The 18542-nt window shown below is 40.9% G+C and overlaps 1 protein-coding gene across 1 annotated transcript in view; it reads right to left on the bottom strand.

Annotated features, from left to right (window-relative positions):
• Lyst (lysosomal trafficking regulator) overlaps positions 1 to 18085 on the bottom strand; it is a 166680-nt gene extending 148595 nt beyond the window's left edge. The window contains exon 1 of the mRNA XM_055603918.1: positions 18019 to 18085. The gene's annotated coding sequence lies outside the window, so the exon portion shown is untranslated. The remainder of the gene's footprint in view (positions 1 to 18018) is intronic.
• Between the last annotated feature and the right edge of the window lie 457 nt (positions 18086 to 18542).

The raw sequence follows: 18542 nt of genomic DNA, 5'->3' as shown, positions 1-18542 counted from the left end.
TCTCCCTGGTGGGTGCAGCCTTGCCAGGCCACAGAGGAAGATGATTCAGCTAGCCCTGATGAGACCTGATAGGCTACGGTCAGATAGAAGGGGAGGAGGTCCTCCCCTATCAGAGGACTAGGGGAGGGGCATAAAGGGAGAAGAGGGAGGGTGGGTGGGACTGGGAGGGGACAAGGGGGGAGGCTACAGCTGAAATACAAAGTGAATAAATTGTAATAAATAAAATAATTTTAAAAAAAACACTTGGTTCTCATTTTTGCTTTGGAACTGTTGGGAACCCAGTCATATTTTTAGGTTCTAAGGAAGAAACAGGCTGGTGGTACAGCTAGTTATATATAACTGGCTCTGTCTGGCCTTTCTTTCCAGGCAGTTCAGTAATAGTAAGAGTATTTACACAATGAAAAAGAACCAATGTTATATGGGGCCTCTAAATTTTGTTTATGTATGTACATAAATAATAGAGTGCGGGGATGTGTGTGGAAGTCAGAGGACAACTTTGTAAAGTTGATTCTCTCCTTCTACTTTTACATGGGTTCTGGAGATTGAACTCAAAGTCACCAGAATTTCCTGGAAAGGGCATCTTCCCACTAAACCATCCCATTGGCCCATATCAGGATTTTGCTTATTTGTTTTCTTTTCCTTCCAAATAGTTAATTTATTGACATACCTATATGTCCACTAGGGGAAAACCATCAAAGGTAGGAGTGAGAGAAGGAATGAATGAAAGAGAAAATAAGTGATAGTTGGGTGAAGAGTACAGGTAAAGAGGTTAGGGGCAGACAGCAAGAAGCATTACATCATTCATTATCTGATGCCAAAGGGAAAGAGGGCTAGAATTTGCAGGTATGGTAAACTTATCAGAAAGTAGCCAAGAATGAAAGAAAGTTCAAGAATGATAGCCTCAGCCAGGTACAGTGGTGCACGACTGTAATCCCAGCACTCTGGGAGGCAGAAGCAGGCAGACCTTTGTGAGTTCGAGGCCAGCCTGGTCTACAAAGCGAGTCCAGGACAGCCAAGGCTACACAGTGAAACCTTATTTCAAAAAAACAACAAAGAATAGCCTCAATTCAGGGCTGTCTACTGAACAACTAATAGTTATTATTCGTGTGAAATTTGTTATTTTCACATGTGTATTCTTGTAGAAGTCAGAGGCCAACATCAGTATCTTACTCTATTGTTCTCTGCCTTATTTTTTAAGACAAGGTCTTCCCCTTTCCCTTCCTTACCTCCCCTCACCCCCATTTCCTGCTCTTCCCCTCTCTCCCTTTCCTCTCTCCTTCCCTCCCACCCCTCTCTGAACCTGCAACTCACCACTTAGTCAGACTCACTGGCCATCCTCCTATCTCAAATCCCTCACACTAGTACTGCGATTAAAGACTGTCCTGCCATGACCATTTTTTAATGAAGGGACCAGGGATCTAAACACAGGTCCTCACACTTGCAGGACAAAAGTTAGAGCATAGAATTAAATAACATAAGCAAGAGAGTATCTGCTGATTATGCACCGTACTGTAACTTTCTGATCAGTACTTGATGTGCAACAGCCATTAGATTTCCAACCAGATTTAAAACAGAAAGCACATTAGAATACATACTTTTGTTAACATAAGTTTTTTAAAATCCATTTTATAATGCTAATCTATCTACCTATTTCTCTGTCTCCTCTGTCACACACTGCTCCTGTCATGATCTTGTTCTCAAGCACAAGAAACCACGCAACGATGGACTGAGCACTCTGAATGTGTGAGCCAAAATCTTTCCTCCTTTAGATTCTTCCCTTGGTTATTTTGGTCACAGCTCTGAAAAACTAACACAGAAAAACTGATGCCAGTGAAGTGGAGTTTTTTTGTGTCTAAGCCCAATCATGTGGTTCTTAAGCCTTTGGGACTGATTTATGAGACTTGGAAATGTTGGGAGCTGTAGATTAGAAAAGATCTCAAATGGTATAAACAAAGCTTAATGAGTTGTTGGGAGCTCAGAAGCAGAGTACCAACCAGAATTCGACAGTGAGGGCCAAGCTCATGCAGTTTCAAATAAGAATGAGGGCTCTATAAAGAATTAGACTAGAGGCAATTCATGTTACATCCTGGCAAACAATTTATCTACAGTTTTTCTGTGTTCCTGAGTGAGGCTGAGTTTAAAAGCTGGGTCTACAGATTCTTATCTCATGTTTTTCCTGATATCGCATAAATTTTGGGAAGACTTGTCTTAGCCAACCCATGTCTTTCAGAATGCTACCTATGGAGCAGTTTAGTGGTGGGTTCTAGACCTATGTATAGCTAGGCTGCTTCATCCCCAAGCATCACAAGTTTCCTGCTGTCCTAACTTTCAATTTGTTTCTGTCTCTCTGTCTCTCTCTCACATACACACACACAGAGAGAAATATATCTACTTGTTATTACTTCCCTTATGTTTTCTTGTTTTTCTTTTATACAAACAAGTAAATGACCTGAGAAGATGCTACTTCTCCTAAAAGAATTTACATCTTAATGAGAGGTGTTATTGGAATTTCAACATCACAGGGCTTTGCAAAAGTTAGCTGTGATCCAGATGTTCCACATTACAAATGTGTAACTATGATAATTCTCAAGAAGTGAAAAGGGAAAGAAACAGTGTTGCTGCACCTATATTTAATCTGTATTGTGCATTTAAACTAAGTCAAACTAGAAAAATGTGTTTAATGAAATATTTTCAAGTTATGTGGAACTGTGTGGGCTGTTCAAATAAAGAACACTTAAACTAAATATATTTAGAATAATGTTTGTGGAAAGGGCAGAAATCTAAGAAATCAACAGTCCCTAAATTTTCTTTTCCTTCTCTATTTCAGGGAGTCAACAAGCAATAATGATAATTTCCCTCCCATCTCTCTAAGTTAATAAAGTCCTAGTTGACATAACTCTTACGACAATGGCCTTGAGAGTTACTGTTGGTCACCATGATGACCACACTGGGCCCATGATGACAAAGTTGGTTGGGAAATAAATGAAGCCCAGTCAGCAAGGCAGAACTCTAACAGAAATTCAGAGGAAGTCATCAAAATGCATCAGACTTAAACCCTTCAATAAGTAGTTTGTTTTCCTAAAACAAATGAACTGGATAACCAGATATCCTGTGTTAAACCTGTGTTTGGCCCTGAGTTCCAAAAAGACGGTGTTAGTGAAACTATACAAACTAGAACAATGAAAGCCCACCTGAGCAAGTCTCCTCTAGAATCTGATAGGAATTTTATACTGATTAGCTCATCTGACCTCAGCTACACCTAGAGATTTAACTGATCTAGTGTGCATCTTGTACTACTGTAAGCTTACAGTATAGGTTTAATCCCTGTAACTATTGCTAAAGTACCATGACTGCCCTCATTTGTTACACACACTGGACACAGAAGCACAGTAAGGCTAGGCAGCTGTCCGAGATCATAGAGCTTCAAAGTGTCAGAGACAGGAGTCAGGCTCACCAACTCTCTGAAGTCTACTGACTGCCCTCAACAAGCCACCTTTTCCTTCCTCATTCCTATTCCAGTTTGTGGCTAGTCACTCAGAAGAGGAACCAAAACATACTTCACCCAAGCCTTGGCAATTCACTCCTGTTGCTTGCTGGTTCACTTCTAAAACCACTACTCACTAACTCTGAAGCGCTGGGTGCTTGACTTCCTTTTCCTGAGTCCTTCTTACAGTAAAGGGTTTGTAGAATGAATGAACATAGTCTTTATTAGGGGTGAACTCATTTTTCTTCCCAAGCATTATCATTGTCATTGAATCTGGCCCCTTCTCCTCTAGCCTTATTTCTAAGCATTCCTGGACCCTCATCTTCTCTCAAAACCTGCCTTTGGTTTGTTTTGCATCCAACCTAAATCTTACAACTACTAAAAACATACAAACAAACAAACAAAACTGTCACTCAGATTCCTTGAAATTACAAATGACATTCTAATTCATGAGAAATAAGACCCCAATACATTTGTTAGAACAGAGTATGCAATACCCTTCACCATTTTGTCATTCCAATCTCTTTATACAACTAACACATAGGCCCACCTCCTCTACAGTTCCTACCCAAAGGTATATACCTCCTCCACACTGCTTCACTCTTTTATCATGTGGCTCTTGCCATGGAAGTTACTATTAATTAATGTCTTTTCTACATGACTTTATATTATCATTCATCACACTGTTATGTAATTGTATTCTTTCTTTAAGGGACACCAGGGGCCTGGAGAGATGACACAGTACTTAAGAGATCTGGTTGCTCTTCCAGAGGACCTAGGTTCAAATCCCAGTACCCACATGGTGGCTTACGACCATCTACAACACCAGTTCCAAAGGATGTGACACCCTTTTCTGACTTCTTCAAGCATTGCACGCATGTCGTACACAGATACACATGCAGGCAAAACACCCGTACACATAAAATTAAAATAAATCTTTTTTAAAGGATTTTAAAAATTCGGATCTTATTTTTTTAAATATCACCAATGCTTAACACATGCTACAAACAGTAAGAAGTCAATAAATACCCACTTGCTTTATACTAACTTTGATAGAAAACACTTAAAAATACTCAAATGCTTTTAAGAAATTTTCCTAAACTAAAGCTCTAATATGAACACTTAGAAAAGCCTTTTTCTTCTATACACCTAAAGAAGATAATCAAGAAAGCGGACACGGGGTATGATGATCAATCCTCATTTAGAAAGACAAATGGAATATGCATTGAACGTATGACAGGAGTCTACCGCAGAAGGCATCTGAAAGACTCTACCTAGCAGTGTTCCAAAGTAGATACTAAGACTCATAACCAAACCCTCGGCAGAGTGCAGGGAATCATATGAAAGAAGGGGAGTTTGATGTGGAAAGGATAGGAGCTCCACAAGGACCAAACATATCTGGGCACAGGGTCTTTTCTGAGATGGACACTCAACCAAAGACCATGAGAGGATAAAACCTAGAACCTCTGCTCGGAAGTGACCCGTGATAGCTCAGTAATCAATTGGTTTCCCATAGTAAGGGGAACAAGGACTATTTCTAACAGGAACTCAATGACTGGTTCTTTGACCTCCCCACCCCCCAAGGGAGGAGCAGTACTGTTAGGCCACAGAGGAGGACTTTGCAGCTAGTCCTGAAAATACCGGACAAAACGGAATCATATGAAAGGGGAGGAGGTCCTCCCCTATCAGTGGACTTGGAAAGGGGCAGGGAGGAGATGAGGGAGGGAGGGTGGGACTGGGGAGGGAATGAGGGATACAGAATTAACAAAATGTAACTAATGAGAAAAATAAAATTAAAAAATAAAAAAAAAAGAAAAGCCTTTTTCTATTTCACAGCTAGTTGTGAAGTACTAAGAAAGGTGCTACACAACTCCTGAAACCCTTAGTAAAGTTTACAACCTTTAAAAAAACTTTGGGAATAAAAGTTATTATATCATTTATTTTATGTTAAAGACTACAGGCTTTTTAAAAAGTTCTTAAACTTATTATAGTCATACAGCCCTTCATACTTGTTGAAGAAGCACCAAAATAATTTGAAGCCTAAGCCTAATGTGAAGTGAAAATAATAAAGATAATGTCTATTGCAATGATCAACAGTTCCATATGTTTTTCTAACATATACAAAAGATTTCACAAAATAAGGTCTAGGAATACTAAACATATATATTCACAAGCTTTAAGGATACATTGCAAACCGGGTAGAAGACTCAAACCTCTAATGTCAGTTCTTGAAAGCTACACAGCATGACCATGATGAGACTGTAGCCAACCTAGACTACACCTTGGAATTAAAGGATTAGTTTCCTCTTAATCTTCTGTAAGGTGTACACTGACAATACAACTAACTACCCTTAAAAAAAAGATGCATTCCTGTTATATTTCACTCAGAGAAAAATAAGAGTAGAGTCAAATCAAAATGTATTTGATGTATTTGCTGAATCAGCTGCTCTCTAACTATGAAAAGGGCAAGTTAGGGGAGATGAACACAAGGTTTAGGGAGAACTGAAGCAATAAAGAAATAAATATTTTCTAAGACTTAATTATGTATATTCTGCCTGCGTGTACACCTGATCGCCAGAAGAGGGCACCAGAACTCATCTTAGATGGTTGTGAGCTACCATGTGGTTGCTGGTAATTGCACTCAAGACCTTTGGAAGAGCAGCCAGGGCTCTTCATCTCTGAGCTATCTCTCTAGCCCCACAATCAGTTTCTAACACTATGATGGGAACATGGACAGGTAAGCTAGCATGGTGGTAAACACCTGTAATTCTAGCACCCCTTTCTGAAGACTAAAGGAAGGGGATAGTCGGGAAGAGGGAGGGAGGGTGGGACTGGGAGATGAGAGAGGGGGTTACAAATGGGCTGTAAAGTGAATAAACTATTAAAAAAGCATTAAAAATTAATAAGCAAAAAAAGAAAATAATTATAATGAAAGGTTAAATATGGCTTAACTTCAAGCTCAATGAATTCTAGGCTAGCCAGGGCTAGTGAAACACCTAAAATAATAATAATAATAATAATAATAATAACAACAACAACAATAACACAGACACATAAAGAATAATAGTTAAAGTTATACAAGAATTAGATATTGAAAGCCAATTGCTACAGGTTCTTATCCCAGAAACATTTTGGCTATTGAACTGCATTCCTAAGCCACACTAAAATGTTTCAGGGTGTTGGTAGTATAGTAGATGGAATGTTAGACTGAAAACAAAAGATATTTTTGAGCTTTTGTTTCTTCTCAAATCTTTATGAACCCTATACCCACACCCACTTTTCAACTGTTGAGTTGATGGTGGTCTGTCAGTTTGTTTTGAAAGGGGTCAAAATCAGCACATGTCATTCCAAAACTTAAGATCCTCCTGATCTAATCTCCTGAGACCCCACTACTGGGTATGTGTCACTAAGCCCAGCCTGTCCCCTATTATCCTTATATTCAGGAAAATAAAAACTAGATAATCTCTAAATGTCTCTTTGGACTGTGAGTTTTCATGACAGTACACCATGAGAAAACGTAACAAACATGAAGATCCATTTACAATTATAATTACATATTTCAAATGTTTTCTTAAGGTGAGTATAAGGTTTTGTCAAAATAACATTGGTAGTATTCGATTTGAAAAAATAAGGAGTAGGGCTGCAAAGATGGCTTGGCAGTTGAGAGCACTTGCTGCTCTTGCGGAGGACCCAGTTTCAGTTCTAGCACCTGTATTAGGAGGCTTTCAATGGCTTTTTACTCCGGCTCCAGAGGATCTAACATCCTATTCTGATCCTGTGGACGCCACTGCATATGTTGTACTTACATAGACTCAGGCTCATATACATTCAAACAAAATAAATATTCAAAAAGAAAGGACGAACAGAAGGAAGGGAGAGGGAGGGAGAAAGAGGGAAAGAGAGAAAGAGAGAAAGAAAGAAAGAAAGAAAGAAAGAAAGAAAGAAAGAAAGAGAGAGAGAGAGAGAGAGGGAGGGAGGGAGGGAGGGAGGGAGGGAGGGAGGGAGGGAGGGAGATAGTTCAGTGGGTAAAAGTGCTTGCTACCAAACCTGACAACTTAAGTTCAATCCTCAGAATCTACATGGGAGGAGAGAACAGACTCCTGAAAGTTGTTCTCTGACCTCCATGATTCATACCTACGACAGCCACACTTTTTCTCAGATACACATAAATAATGAATGTAAAATATAAGGAATGGAGAAGACTGTGCCAGTAACTTGAAACAAATGACTTTAAAAATAGTTTCTAAAGAAGCTAAATAACAAGGAGGACTCTAGGGAGGATGCTTAATTCTCATTCAGAAGGGACAAAAAAAAAAAAAGACACCAGAAGTGGTTGAAGAGAAGGAACAGGACAGGAGCCTTCCATAGATGCCCTCTGAAAGACTCTACCCAGCAGGGCATGGAAGCAGATGCTGAGACTCACAGCCAAACTTTGAGCAGAGTACTGGGAGTCATATGGAAGAGAGGAGACAGAGAAGGACCTGGAGAGGACAGGAGCTCCACAAGGAGACCAACAAAGCCAACAACTCTAACACAGAGAGAATGATGCACCAACCAAATACCATGCATGGAGAGGACCTAGACCGCCTGCTCAGATGTAGCCAATAGGCAGCTCAGTCTCCATGTGGGCTCCCTACTAAGGGGAGCAGGAGCTATCTCTGACAAGGACTCTGATGCCTTCTCTTGATCACTTCCTCTAGGCGGGTGGCCTGCCTAGTCAGGCCACAGAGAAAGAGGATATAGGCAGTCCTGAAGACACTTGATAGGCTGGGGCAGATGGGAGGAGGACTCTGCCTTTCTGAGGACTAGAGGAGGGGTATAATGGGGAAGAAGGAGGGAGGGTGGGACCAGGAGGAGACAAGGGAGGGGATTACAATGGGATATAAAGTGAATAAATTATTTTTAAAAATTATAAAATTAATTAGCAAAAAAAAGAAAGTAATTATAATGTGGCACTGGAAAAAAAAAATAGTCTCCAAAACATTTAAATAAAGCTAACAGGAAAAAGTGCAAGAGTAATTATCAGCATTGTTGTATTTGGAAGTACCATTAGGAAATTCAAAAAGCAACAAAGCATTTTAATTTTTAAGAAATCCCAAGTCACCTTTAATTCCAGCACTCAGGGAGGCAGAGGCAGATGGATCACTATAAATTCAAGGCCAGCCCGGCCAGATCAGGACAGCCAAGGCTACATAGAGAAACCCTGTCTTGAAAAAGGAAGGAAGGAAGGAAGGAAGGAAGGAAGGAAGGAAGGAAGGAAGGAAGGAAGGAAGGAAGGAAAGAAAGAAATTCCAAGTCAAAGCTGAGGATATCTCAGTGTCAGAGCCCTTGCTTGGCATGTATGAAGACCGTGGTGCAACCCCCAACACACACACACACACACACACACACACACACACACACACTCACATTAAAACATCAGGCTAGGCTGTAGAGATAGTGTAATCAACAAAGTGCTTCCTTTGCAATCATGAGGATCTCAATATAATCTGCAGAACCCATGTTTAAAAAAAAAAACAAAATAAAAAGGTGGGCATGGTAGTACATGCATGTAATCTCAGCACTGAGGGGATGGAGACAAGTGGATCCCTAGGGTTCACTGGCCAAATGGCCTGGCCTAATCAGCTAGTTCCAGGCCATTGAGAAATTTAAATAACAGGTGGACATCACCTGAAGAAAGGCCTCTGGTCTACACACACACACACACACACACACACACACACACACACACACAAAGCCAGAATGCAGTGAAGTACAAAAATCAAAGCTAGAAAGCAGGGTAGAGAGGGAGCTGATAGACATACATAGCTGCCCTACAAGTTACACCAGTACAACCTCCTTGCACTTGCCACACTGTATTTCCCACTTCAGTGGACGAACAACCAGAGGTGACAACAATGAAAGCATTTTACGAACTGATAAATATGTTTTGCTGCCCTTTCAAAGAGGCCACATTATTATGATAAAAAGAGGAAATTGTTCTTACCACTGCTTTAATTTCATACTCATCCAAACTCAATGTATTCAGTAGCCCTGTTGCTCCAATACAATGAATGTGACTATGACTACTGCTCTTCTAAGAGGTGAAGACGATGGAACTAACAGCTGCAGCAAGTCACATCTGACCAGACCAATGTTAAAGAAAAAGAAAAAGAAGGTACAATTGTTGCTTTTAAAAACTCATTATACTTTAAAAAGCATTCTGTTCCTGGTAAGAAAACAGATTACTATATGTGGTGGGGGGAGCTTTAGGACAGGGTTTCTCTGTGTAGCCTTGGCTGTCTTGGACTAAGTTTTGTAGACCTGGCTGGCCTAGAACTCACAGAGATCTGCCTGCCTCTGCTTCTCTGAATGCTTGGATTAAAGGCGTGTGCCACCATTAATCAAAGCACATTTCCAATGTACAAAAACAGCTAACTTTAAAAAAAAAAAAAAAAAAAGAGGTAAGTATAAGGAGAAAAAAGAGCCCCAGAAAATAGCAAACATCCACAACAATCTTGTGGGTAGTTCATGGTTAACCATTTCTAAAAGCAGTGCAGAGAAAACAGAATTGTAGACTTAGTCCACACTGGATGTAAACTAAATATGTCTCACCCATTGTAGTACTTGACACTTTTAATTAGTAAATTTTTCTTATTTATTTAAAACACATCTCCCAGAATATAGAGAGAAGACTCAGCAGTTAAGGGCAACAAACTCTTACAGAGAACCCAAGTTTGGTTCCCAGCACACATACATATTTAAATCTTTAAAAGAATAAATAAATATCTTCCAAACCAGGTGCAGTGACTCTCAGAACAGAAAAGACTCATCAAGTAGGATTATGGGTTTGAGGTTAGCCTGGGCTACAAAGTAAAACCCTATCTCAAAAAAAGCCCAAAACAACAAAATCTATTTCCCTCCTACTTTCGCCTTTGCAATGACATCAACGCTTTTTGCTGTGACATTCTCCCAGTTCCCTCTTAGTTTTAAACCCCTTATCTCCATTAGCTTCTTCACTGCTTGCATTTAAAACAGGGGAAATATTCCACCGACACCTCCTCTTCCAAGATTACTCAGAAACAATCTATGATGGAAGCACACTTCACCTCTGCTCTGTGAACTGCAGTCTGGTTTTTGCTCACAGTCCTCTATCCAAACTACTCAGGCCAAGAACAACAGTAACCTTCCAATTGGCAAATCCATTCCAACAAGCACGTTCCAGTACTTATCTGATCAGACCTCTCTGTGAAATACAAAGAATATGTTAAACAATAATCAGCCTGTTCTTAACCCTCTCTTCTGACTTATGGGATCACAAATATACTCATACATATACCTCTATTTACATTTTGTGGGTTTCCTCTACTGATTATTATCTAGTCTCCTTGGCTGGATTCTTCTCTGCCAACTCTTCATGTTGATGAGGCTCTGGAATCTCTCCTCCTCATTTCACTTTTTTTGTGCTCTCCTTTTATGAACTCAGCCACTTCTGAGGTTTCAGCTATCACCTATATGTTTAATGACTTCCTTCCAAAATGCTCATACAAGAATGAGTCCAGACTTTCTTATATAAGATGTAGCCAGAAAGTCTCAGGACAGTACCATGACATTAGAGAAAAAAATCTGAAGCTACACCATACAAGCACCTCTAATAAGAGACTCGGTACACTCATTCTCAGTATCTATTCTTTTCCAATGTAGTATCTCTGCTTACCTACAGTGGGGTAACCAAATACCTCTCTATTTGCTCAGCCTAGTCCTGGCTTATGTCTGTTGCCCAAGAATAACTATTAATGATACCCTTTTCATTCTCAAATTTACCATTATTTAGCCAACAAACTATGTGGTTGCCCTACATACTCACCATCCCACTAGGTTAAGTCCTCATAAACTTTCTGTTGCTATGTTTTACTTGAAAGAGCATGTACATATGTGGATATACATTTGTATGTGTATATGACCTCAGATGTCATCCTCAGAAACATCAAGCTTTTTTTTTTTTTTTTGAGACAGGGTCTCTCACTGTTCTGGAGATCACCAATGAGGTTAAACTGGACAACTAGCAAGACCAGAGGTTCTCTTGTCTCTGTCTCCCCAGGGCTGGAATTTTAATTGTCTGCCACTAGGCCCACCATTTTTACATGGCTTCTGGGGATCAAAATTAGGGCCTCACACATATGAGGCAGATACCTCACTTACTGAATTATCTCCTCAGCCCCTTCCCTGTGTTCTTTACTCACTTTCTGGGCCCTACCTTTATGGCTAAGAAGCTTCTCCACCTTGACCACCTCTTCTCAATGAAGATCATTGCATCACCAAGATCTGTCTTGGAAGAAAAGTCAGTATTTACCTGGCTTCCCAACCATAGTGCTTCATTTTATCTACTTTTAGGGTTATATTTACAGTTGTCACCCACTGGTGAAGCTTTGAGTAGTTAATTACCATTTATGACAAACAGTTTATACACTCTCCACAAGAGCTGATCTTCTGGGGTTCATTGTCATACACTAGATGTAAATGTTAACCTTTAGTTAACGTCCATGGCTCCTGCTTTGCAGATTAGTGTGGTTTAATAGTTGGTCACAAAAACTTTCAAGCTAAACAGACTCAGGTACTCTCTAGTTGTGTACCTTGGGGAAGGTTACTGACTAGCAATAGTCTTTCTATTACTGTGATTAGCACTATTAAGACTGGCTACCCAGCGGAAGCAGCAGCAGCCTTATTTTGACTCTTATTACTTAAAATTGCCCCAACTCTAGAATTTAAAATTTAGAATTTAAAATGTTTATAATGTATACCTTTTTTTTTCCATCTCTAGTATTCTACTACTAACATATATACTACTCATAAATTCTTTTTTACTGAGATTCTTCACCTTCTCCACCCTCTATAAGTATCAGCCTCAACTTGGCTTGCTTTCCCTCCTAATTTAATAGGCGCTCTGTGGCTTGTCCCTTCAGACAGTGACCTCACTGACATCCTGCATTCCTTGGTGTCATACCATCCTTCTTCCCCAAGTTCTTCATTACACCTTTCCTTCCTATTCTCATCCAGGATCAGTTTACCATACTTGCTTTTTAACCTAAGCAAACCCGTCACGGAGAAAACTACTTAACCATTCTGATAACCTCTGTACATTTGTGATTTCATATCTTGGGAAAATACTCATCAGCATTGGGTAATTAGGTCACTAGTTCTTGTTTAAGTTTCATTTCCACAAAAGAGTTCTTTTTCTGGATTCAGTTGGCCACAAAAACAAGAAATTCCAATACACTAGGTTTAGGGGGCACCCCCAAGCATACTCCAACCCATTTTTCTTTGTCTCAGCACATAACCTTGCTTCCTAGAGAAAAGACACTATCCTGGATGCTCAACTCCACCTCAACACACTGCCTGATTACCTTTTCTTTTGCAAACTGGAAGATACATTGCTACTCTTCTGAGTAACCCTTTTTACCTGTACTCCCTGGCCTAGCCCTCCCCTTTCTCTCATATTATACTTAATTAATTAGCATCTTTCTCTTATAGGATGCCCCCTTCCTCAATCCATACAAATATCTTTGACTCCAATCCTTAAAGAAAAACTTACCTTTGGCCAATCATTATTCCTAGTTCAAACTTCTATACACTGCCTTTTTCATTTAAAAAATACCTGAAAGACTACATTAACTAAAAAAAGTTTTTCTATAATTACTTATTTTTTTAATTCTATACAACAGTTTACATTAAAACCCATAGTTGTACATACAACAAGTTTTTTACAAATGTATGGTATATATCCACCACTGTAGTATTGTATTGCCCTAAAAATCCTGTGTTGTCTCAGAAAGACAAACTGGACAGACATTGGAAGAGGGAGAAAAAAGGCAACAAGACAGGAGCCTACCACAGGGGACTGCTAAAAGACTCTACCCAGCAAAGTATCAAAGCAGATGCTGAGACTTATAGCCAAACTTTGGGCAGAGTGCAAGGAATCTTATGAAAGAAGGGGGAGACAGGAAGACCTGGAGGGGACTGGAACACCACAAGGAGAGCAACAGAACTAAAAAAAATCTGGGGACAGGGGTCTTTTCTGAGATGATACTCAACCAAGGACCATGCATGGAAATAACCTAGAACCCCTGCCCAGATGTAGCACATGGCAGCTCAATCTCCATGTGGGTTCTCTACTAATAGGAACAGGGAATGTCTCTGACATCAACTCAGTGGCTGGCTCTTTGATCACCTCCCCCTAATGGGGGACCAGCCTTACCAGACCACAGAGGAAGACAATGCAGCCAGTCCTGATGAGACCTGATAGGCTAAGGTCAGAGGGAAGGAGAGGAGCACCTCCCCTATCAGTGGACTTGGGGAGGGGCATGGAAGGAGATGAGGGAGGAAGAGAAGGCAGGATTGGGGGTGATGAGGGAGGAGGCTACAGCAGGGATACAAAGTAAACTGTAACTTATAAATAAATAAATAAATTTTTAAAAAAATCCTGTGTTGTCTGCCCATTTATTCTTTCCTTTCTTCAACTTCTGATCTTCTGTCTCCAGATTTTTGCTTTGTTTTTTTCCAGAATGCCTTATAATTGGAATAATAAAGTATACAATCGTTTTCAGACAGGCTTCCTTCATTTGGTAATATGTACTTCAGATTCCTATCTTTTAAAGCTTGAGCTATATTTAAATACTGCTTATTAAGGTGCAATTGAAATGATATATAACACCCTGTCCATCTTTAAAGTATATGTTTCAACATATGTGTACACCCATGAAACCATGGTCATAATCAAGATAGTGAAACCTGTCTATCACTCCCTGTAGTTTCCTAGTACATCCTTGTTATCCTTCCCTTCTGTGCCTCCTCCCCTTACTTTATCTATACCCAGCCCACCACTGATAAGCTTCCTGCCACTACAAAAAGAACACACTTTCTAGATGGAACTACAAAGTACATAGTGGGGTTTATGTTGGTTGGTTGGATTGTGATTTTGTACGTTCGCATACACGTGTGTTTCTACATGTAACATAATTATGTTGTATGATCTTATAGTCCATTCCACAATTGATAATTAGAAATCCACTATATAAATGTCTCTTTAATTTTCAAAGATTGGTAGAAACAATTTTATAAACATGTCTAAGTGTGTGCAGAATTCAACTGTTCATCTAACTTTTCCATTTACTTAAAATGGTTAGAAGCTCTCATTTCCTCATCCATTGTGGGTTTCAGTTTCAAAGACTAACATTCAAATGGAACAATGAATAGCCTTTTGAAGAATAATTTTATTCCTTCTTGACTAATAAAGATGATTGGTTTTAGGTATTACTATTCCATATAATTAGGTACTTTTTCCCCTATTCCATTTTTCCCAGCACTTAGACTTAATAAGCATTCAACTTTCAATTACTATAAGCAAGGCCAAGGGGATTGAGAGGCACAAGGACAACCGCTGATGAGAAGCAGCAATGAAAAAGAAGTACCATGAAATACAGTTGCCTCACTGACTCCAAAGTCAGTTTATGATTACACACTAATCTAACAGGGCTTTCTAGATTTTCAGGATAGGAATGTTGAAAATTCACTATAAAATATTAGCTATTTTCTGGTTCTTCATTATAAAAGGTAGACCTCAGGGCTGAGAGTTACATATTTTCTGATACAAGTATTTTTTGTTATTGTTGTTCTCTTTCACAGTATGGAAGATTAAACCCAGGGCCCTGTGCATGCCAGACAAGCACTCTATCACCATGCCATATCCTCAACCCCATTTTCTCATTTTTGAGACAGAGCCTCACTAAGCTGTTAAGCTGTCCAGGCTGGTCTTGAACATGTGATCCTCCTGCTTCAACTTCCCAAGTAGGTGGGACTACAGAGATGCTCCTTCAAGTTTTACAGATCAAAGTATATTGGTCTAATGCTTTATATTCTGGTGTTTAAAAAGAGTCTCCATTTAGAATGTGATGGTCCATTTATTTCAAGTCATCTGTAATGAAACAAAAGAATTAAGATAATCTCTTTGTTACTGACTTATTAGAAAAATATTTTTTGAAAAATTCAAGTCTTACACTGTAATTTCACAAATAGCCAAGAAGCCACATTTGATAACATTTCTGGGGCTTAATTTTTTTAACAGGCATCTAAAAATAATTTAGAAAAAATCAAATGAAATTGTTTAAGTTAAATATAGCTATAAAAGATACTCTGAAATTCTGTATTAAATGGCTTTCTCTGAAACTAAAACTAACAAAAAACATAGACTAAATCCAAGCAAATAAAACCTAAGCTACATTTGGGAATATAAATGACTAGGCTGGTTCAAAAGAACTAAAAAGAAAATAAGCTCAGTGAGTGTACTTTCCTAGAATGATCAAGGTATTTCAGTTTGATTCCCAACACTGGACGAAAAAAAAAAAAGTGAACGTGAAATAAAATTGTCCATTTATGGGCAAAATTGTTAAGCTCCTAGAATAGTCAAAGCAACACAAAAAGTTTTTGCAATGCAAAGTCACTAATGTCTACTAAAAAGTTTCTGCAATGCAAAGTCAATAATGTCCACGATGACTAATCTCCACTTGGATGTTTAATTTTATCACCTAAAACCTAACCTCCCAACCAAGGCTATTCTTCTCATAAAGCTCTCAGTACCTCTCTATTCTATAATTGCTGCTAAAGACAAAATTGTTGCTGTCCTCTACATACAACCTATTCAGAAATCAATAACCTCTCAACATAGCCACCAATCCCTACGTCATTTCTGAACAGCATTATGCCAATATACTCAGTCATGGTACCTCTGCTTCTGTTCCTGGTAATCCCTTCCCCCAAGGTGGTGTATTTTCCAACAAGGCATAATATGGCTCCTTTAAAAATCAGTTTTGATTACATCATTTATTTACTCAAAAAGAAAATTCTTCTCCATACAAAGGCTTATAAGGCCTTTCACAATCTGATCTCTCACCTTTATAATCTGTCAGTACTCTGCAACTCTTACTTTGATGGCTCCACCACAGCCAGACCAGTCTCTCAGCTCCCCTCAGACTCCACCGTCTCCATACTATTGCCGCAGGGCTTTTTGCAAGTGGTTTTCTCATTGCACACCCTTCCCTCAGAACAGAGCATGGATCACTCCTCACTTCCTTCCGGCTGATCAAATGTCATCTCCTCCGGCAAGCCTTTCCTAACTACCTCTAATCAAATTGCAACCCATTTCTGGCTCCCTGTTTTCTCCCTGCTTCTTTCTCTCAGTCCTTTAACATCATCAGACAAGTGTGTATTGTACTTACTTATTCACAATCTGAGGTTCTTCCAGTAGGATGTCCCCAGAGGGAGGGGCATTTATCTGTTTATAAAGTGCCTGGTCCACAATAAGTGCTTAACAGCTCTTTACTAAATACATATGCTATATATGCAATTTACTGGGAAGTATTTTAAGGTAAACTAAATTACAGAAACTCATTTTTCCCCTGTGTCCTCTCTCTTCCAAAGTCTTTCAATACCTATATGTTTTAGTGTGGGTGTGGATTACAGCAAAGAGCAATCAACAGAGAAGTTACTTTCAAAGCTTTTTAAAAACAGGATATCCCTTACTAATTAACTACCTTAGTAAAAGCTGAGAGTCAACATCTTTATTAGTATAAGGTTTCTAGGTGTGTTAGTTAAAAGTAATGACAGACCAGCCAAGCACATACAGGAAGAAAAGCTCAATTCAGTGTGCCGTATCAATCTGTTAAACAAACCCTAGAGAAAAGGCAAAATGAATTCGATCCTTAAGGAAACACTGGCCGGAATTCAACACAAATGTGTATTCAACACAAGTCAACACCCTTAAAATTTTTTTCTCACCCCATCAACTACCAAGCAAGAGCTGTCACTGTGTGTGTGTGTGTGATCGGCTGAGCATCAAGGATGTTTTGCTGTTTTGTTTATCCCTCTGAGGATTGGATGATGAGGATGCTTTTTTTTTTTCTTGGCTCCCTGAACTCCAGCCCGCCATCGTGAACCCTAGGCCTCTGCCAAGCGACGGAGAGGGTCTCCCTGGGTCATGTCCCTATTACATTAGCATCTCAGCCACCGCTCCAGAGATGCGCGCGAACCACGCAGGGTTGTACTCGGGAGTCCCGCAGCAGGTGTCACGGGCAGGGAGGGGACAGCAGAGACTCGGGCGCACCAGGGTGGGGATGACAGATGGGCCGGCGGCGCGAACCTTGTCATCTCCCGGTGTCACCTGCTGGAGAGGACCCGGCGGGCTAAGAGGAGCGGCGGTCCGGGACAAGCGCTCCCCGAGGTGAAGCGCCCCCTGAGGGCACCGGCCCGCCGCGCCGGCCGATCGGTAAGTAAAGTTAGTACGGGGTCCCCGCCGCCGCCACTGTCCTCGGGACCCGGGACCGCCTCCGTCAGGAGCCGTGCAAAGCTCTGAGCACTAGCGAGCCCCAGCCGGGCCGAGCTCCGGGCACCGCCGCTCCCTCGGCTCCCTCGGTGCTGCGCGACCCCGCCCGGGCAGCCCGCCACCTTCCCACCATGCCCTGCTGGGGTCGCAACCCCGACCCTCGAAAGGAGCCCGTCCTTACCTCCGCTCTGTGGTCCGCCGCGCGCTCTCACCCGTGCAAGAGAATCCCGTCTCGCCACAGCTGCCGGCCAGCGCGAGCTCTCACCCCCGCCCCCTCAGGTAACCCGGGAAACCGGGAACACCACCCCTTCCTCCCCCGCCCGGACCCAGACCCGCTCCTCTGCGCGTGCGCACAGACCCCGCCTCGAGCACCTAGAGTCCCGCCCCGCCAGGAGGGCACGCCGGGGTCGCCAGCGTGAAGCGTGGAGCATCTCAGCCAATGAGAGAAAGAGGGCGGGCCAAGCGCGGCAGGGCGGGGCGGGGCCTTGCAGCGATTGGGAGTTCCACCCCTCCAGGCTGTGCAAAGCTCCTTATCCCAATCTCGAGAGTCAGCCCCCGAGGTGCAAGCGTAATTATCTTCCTACTGTAAACTCAGCGTGCACTGGAAGAACCACATCTGTGTTGAAGACCGTTCAGAATGGCTGATTGACTAGAACTTTGCCATTAGGGAGAGATGAATGATCGGTAGCCAAAATTATCTCGGTC

The sequence above is a fragment of the Psammomys obesus genome, unplaced genomic scaffold (genome assembly GCF_907164565.1).
Source record: "Psammomys obesus unplaced genomic scaffold, mPsaObe1.curated_primary_1811, whole genome shotgun sequence".
Lineage (NCBI taxonomy): Eukaryota > Metazoa > Chordata > Mammalia > Rodentia > Muridae > Psammomys > Psammomys obesus.
This window is presented reverse-complemented; position numbering and strand designations above follow the sequence as displayed.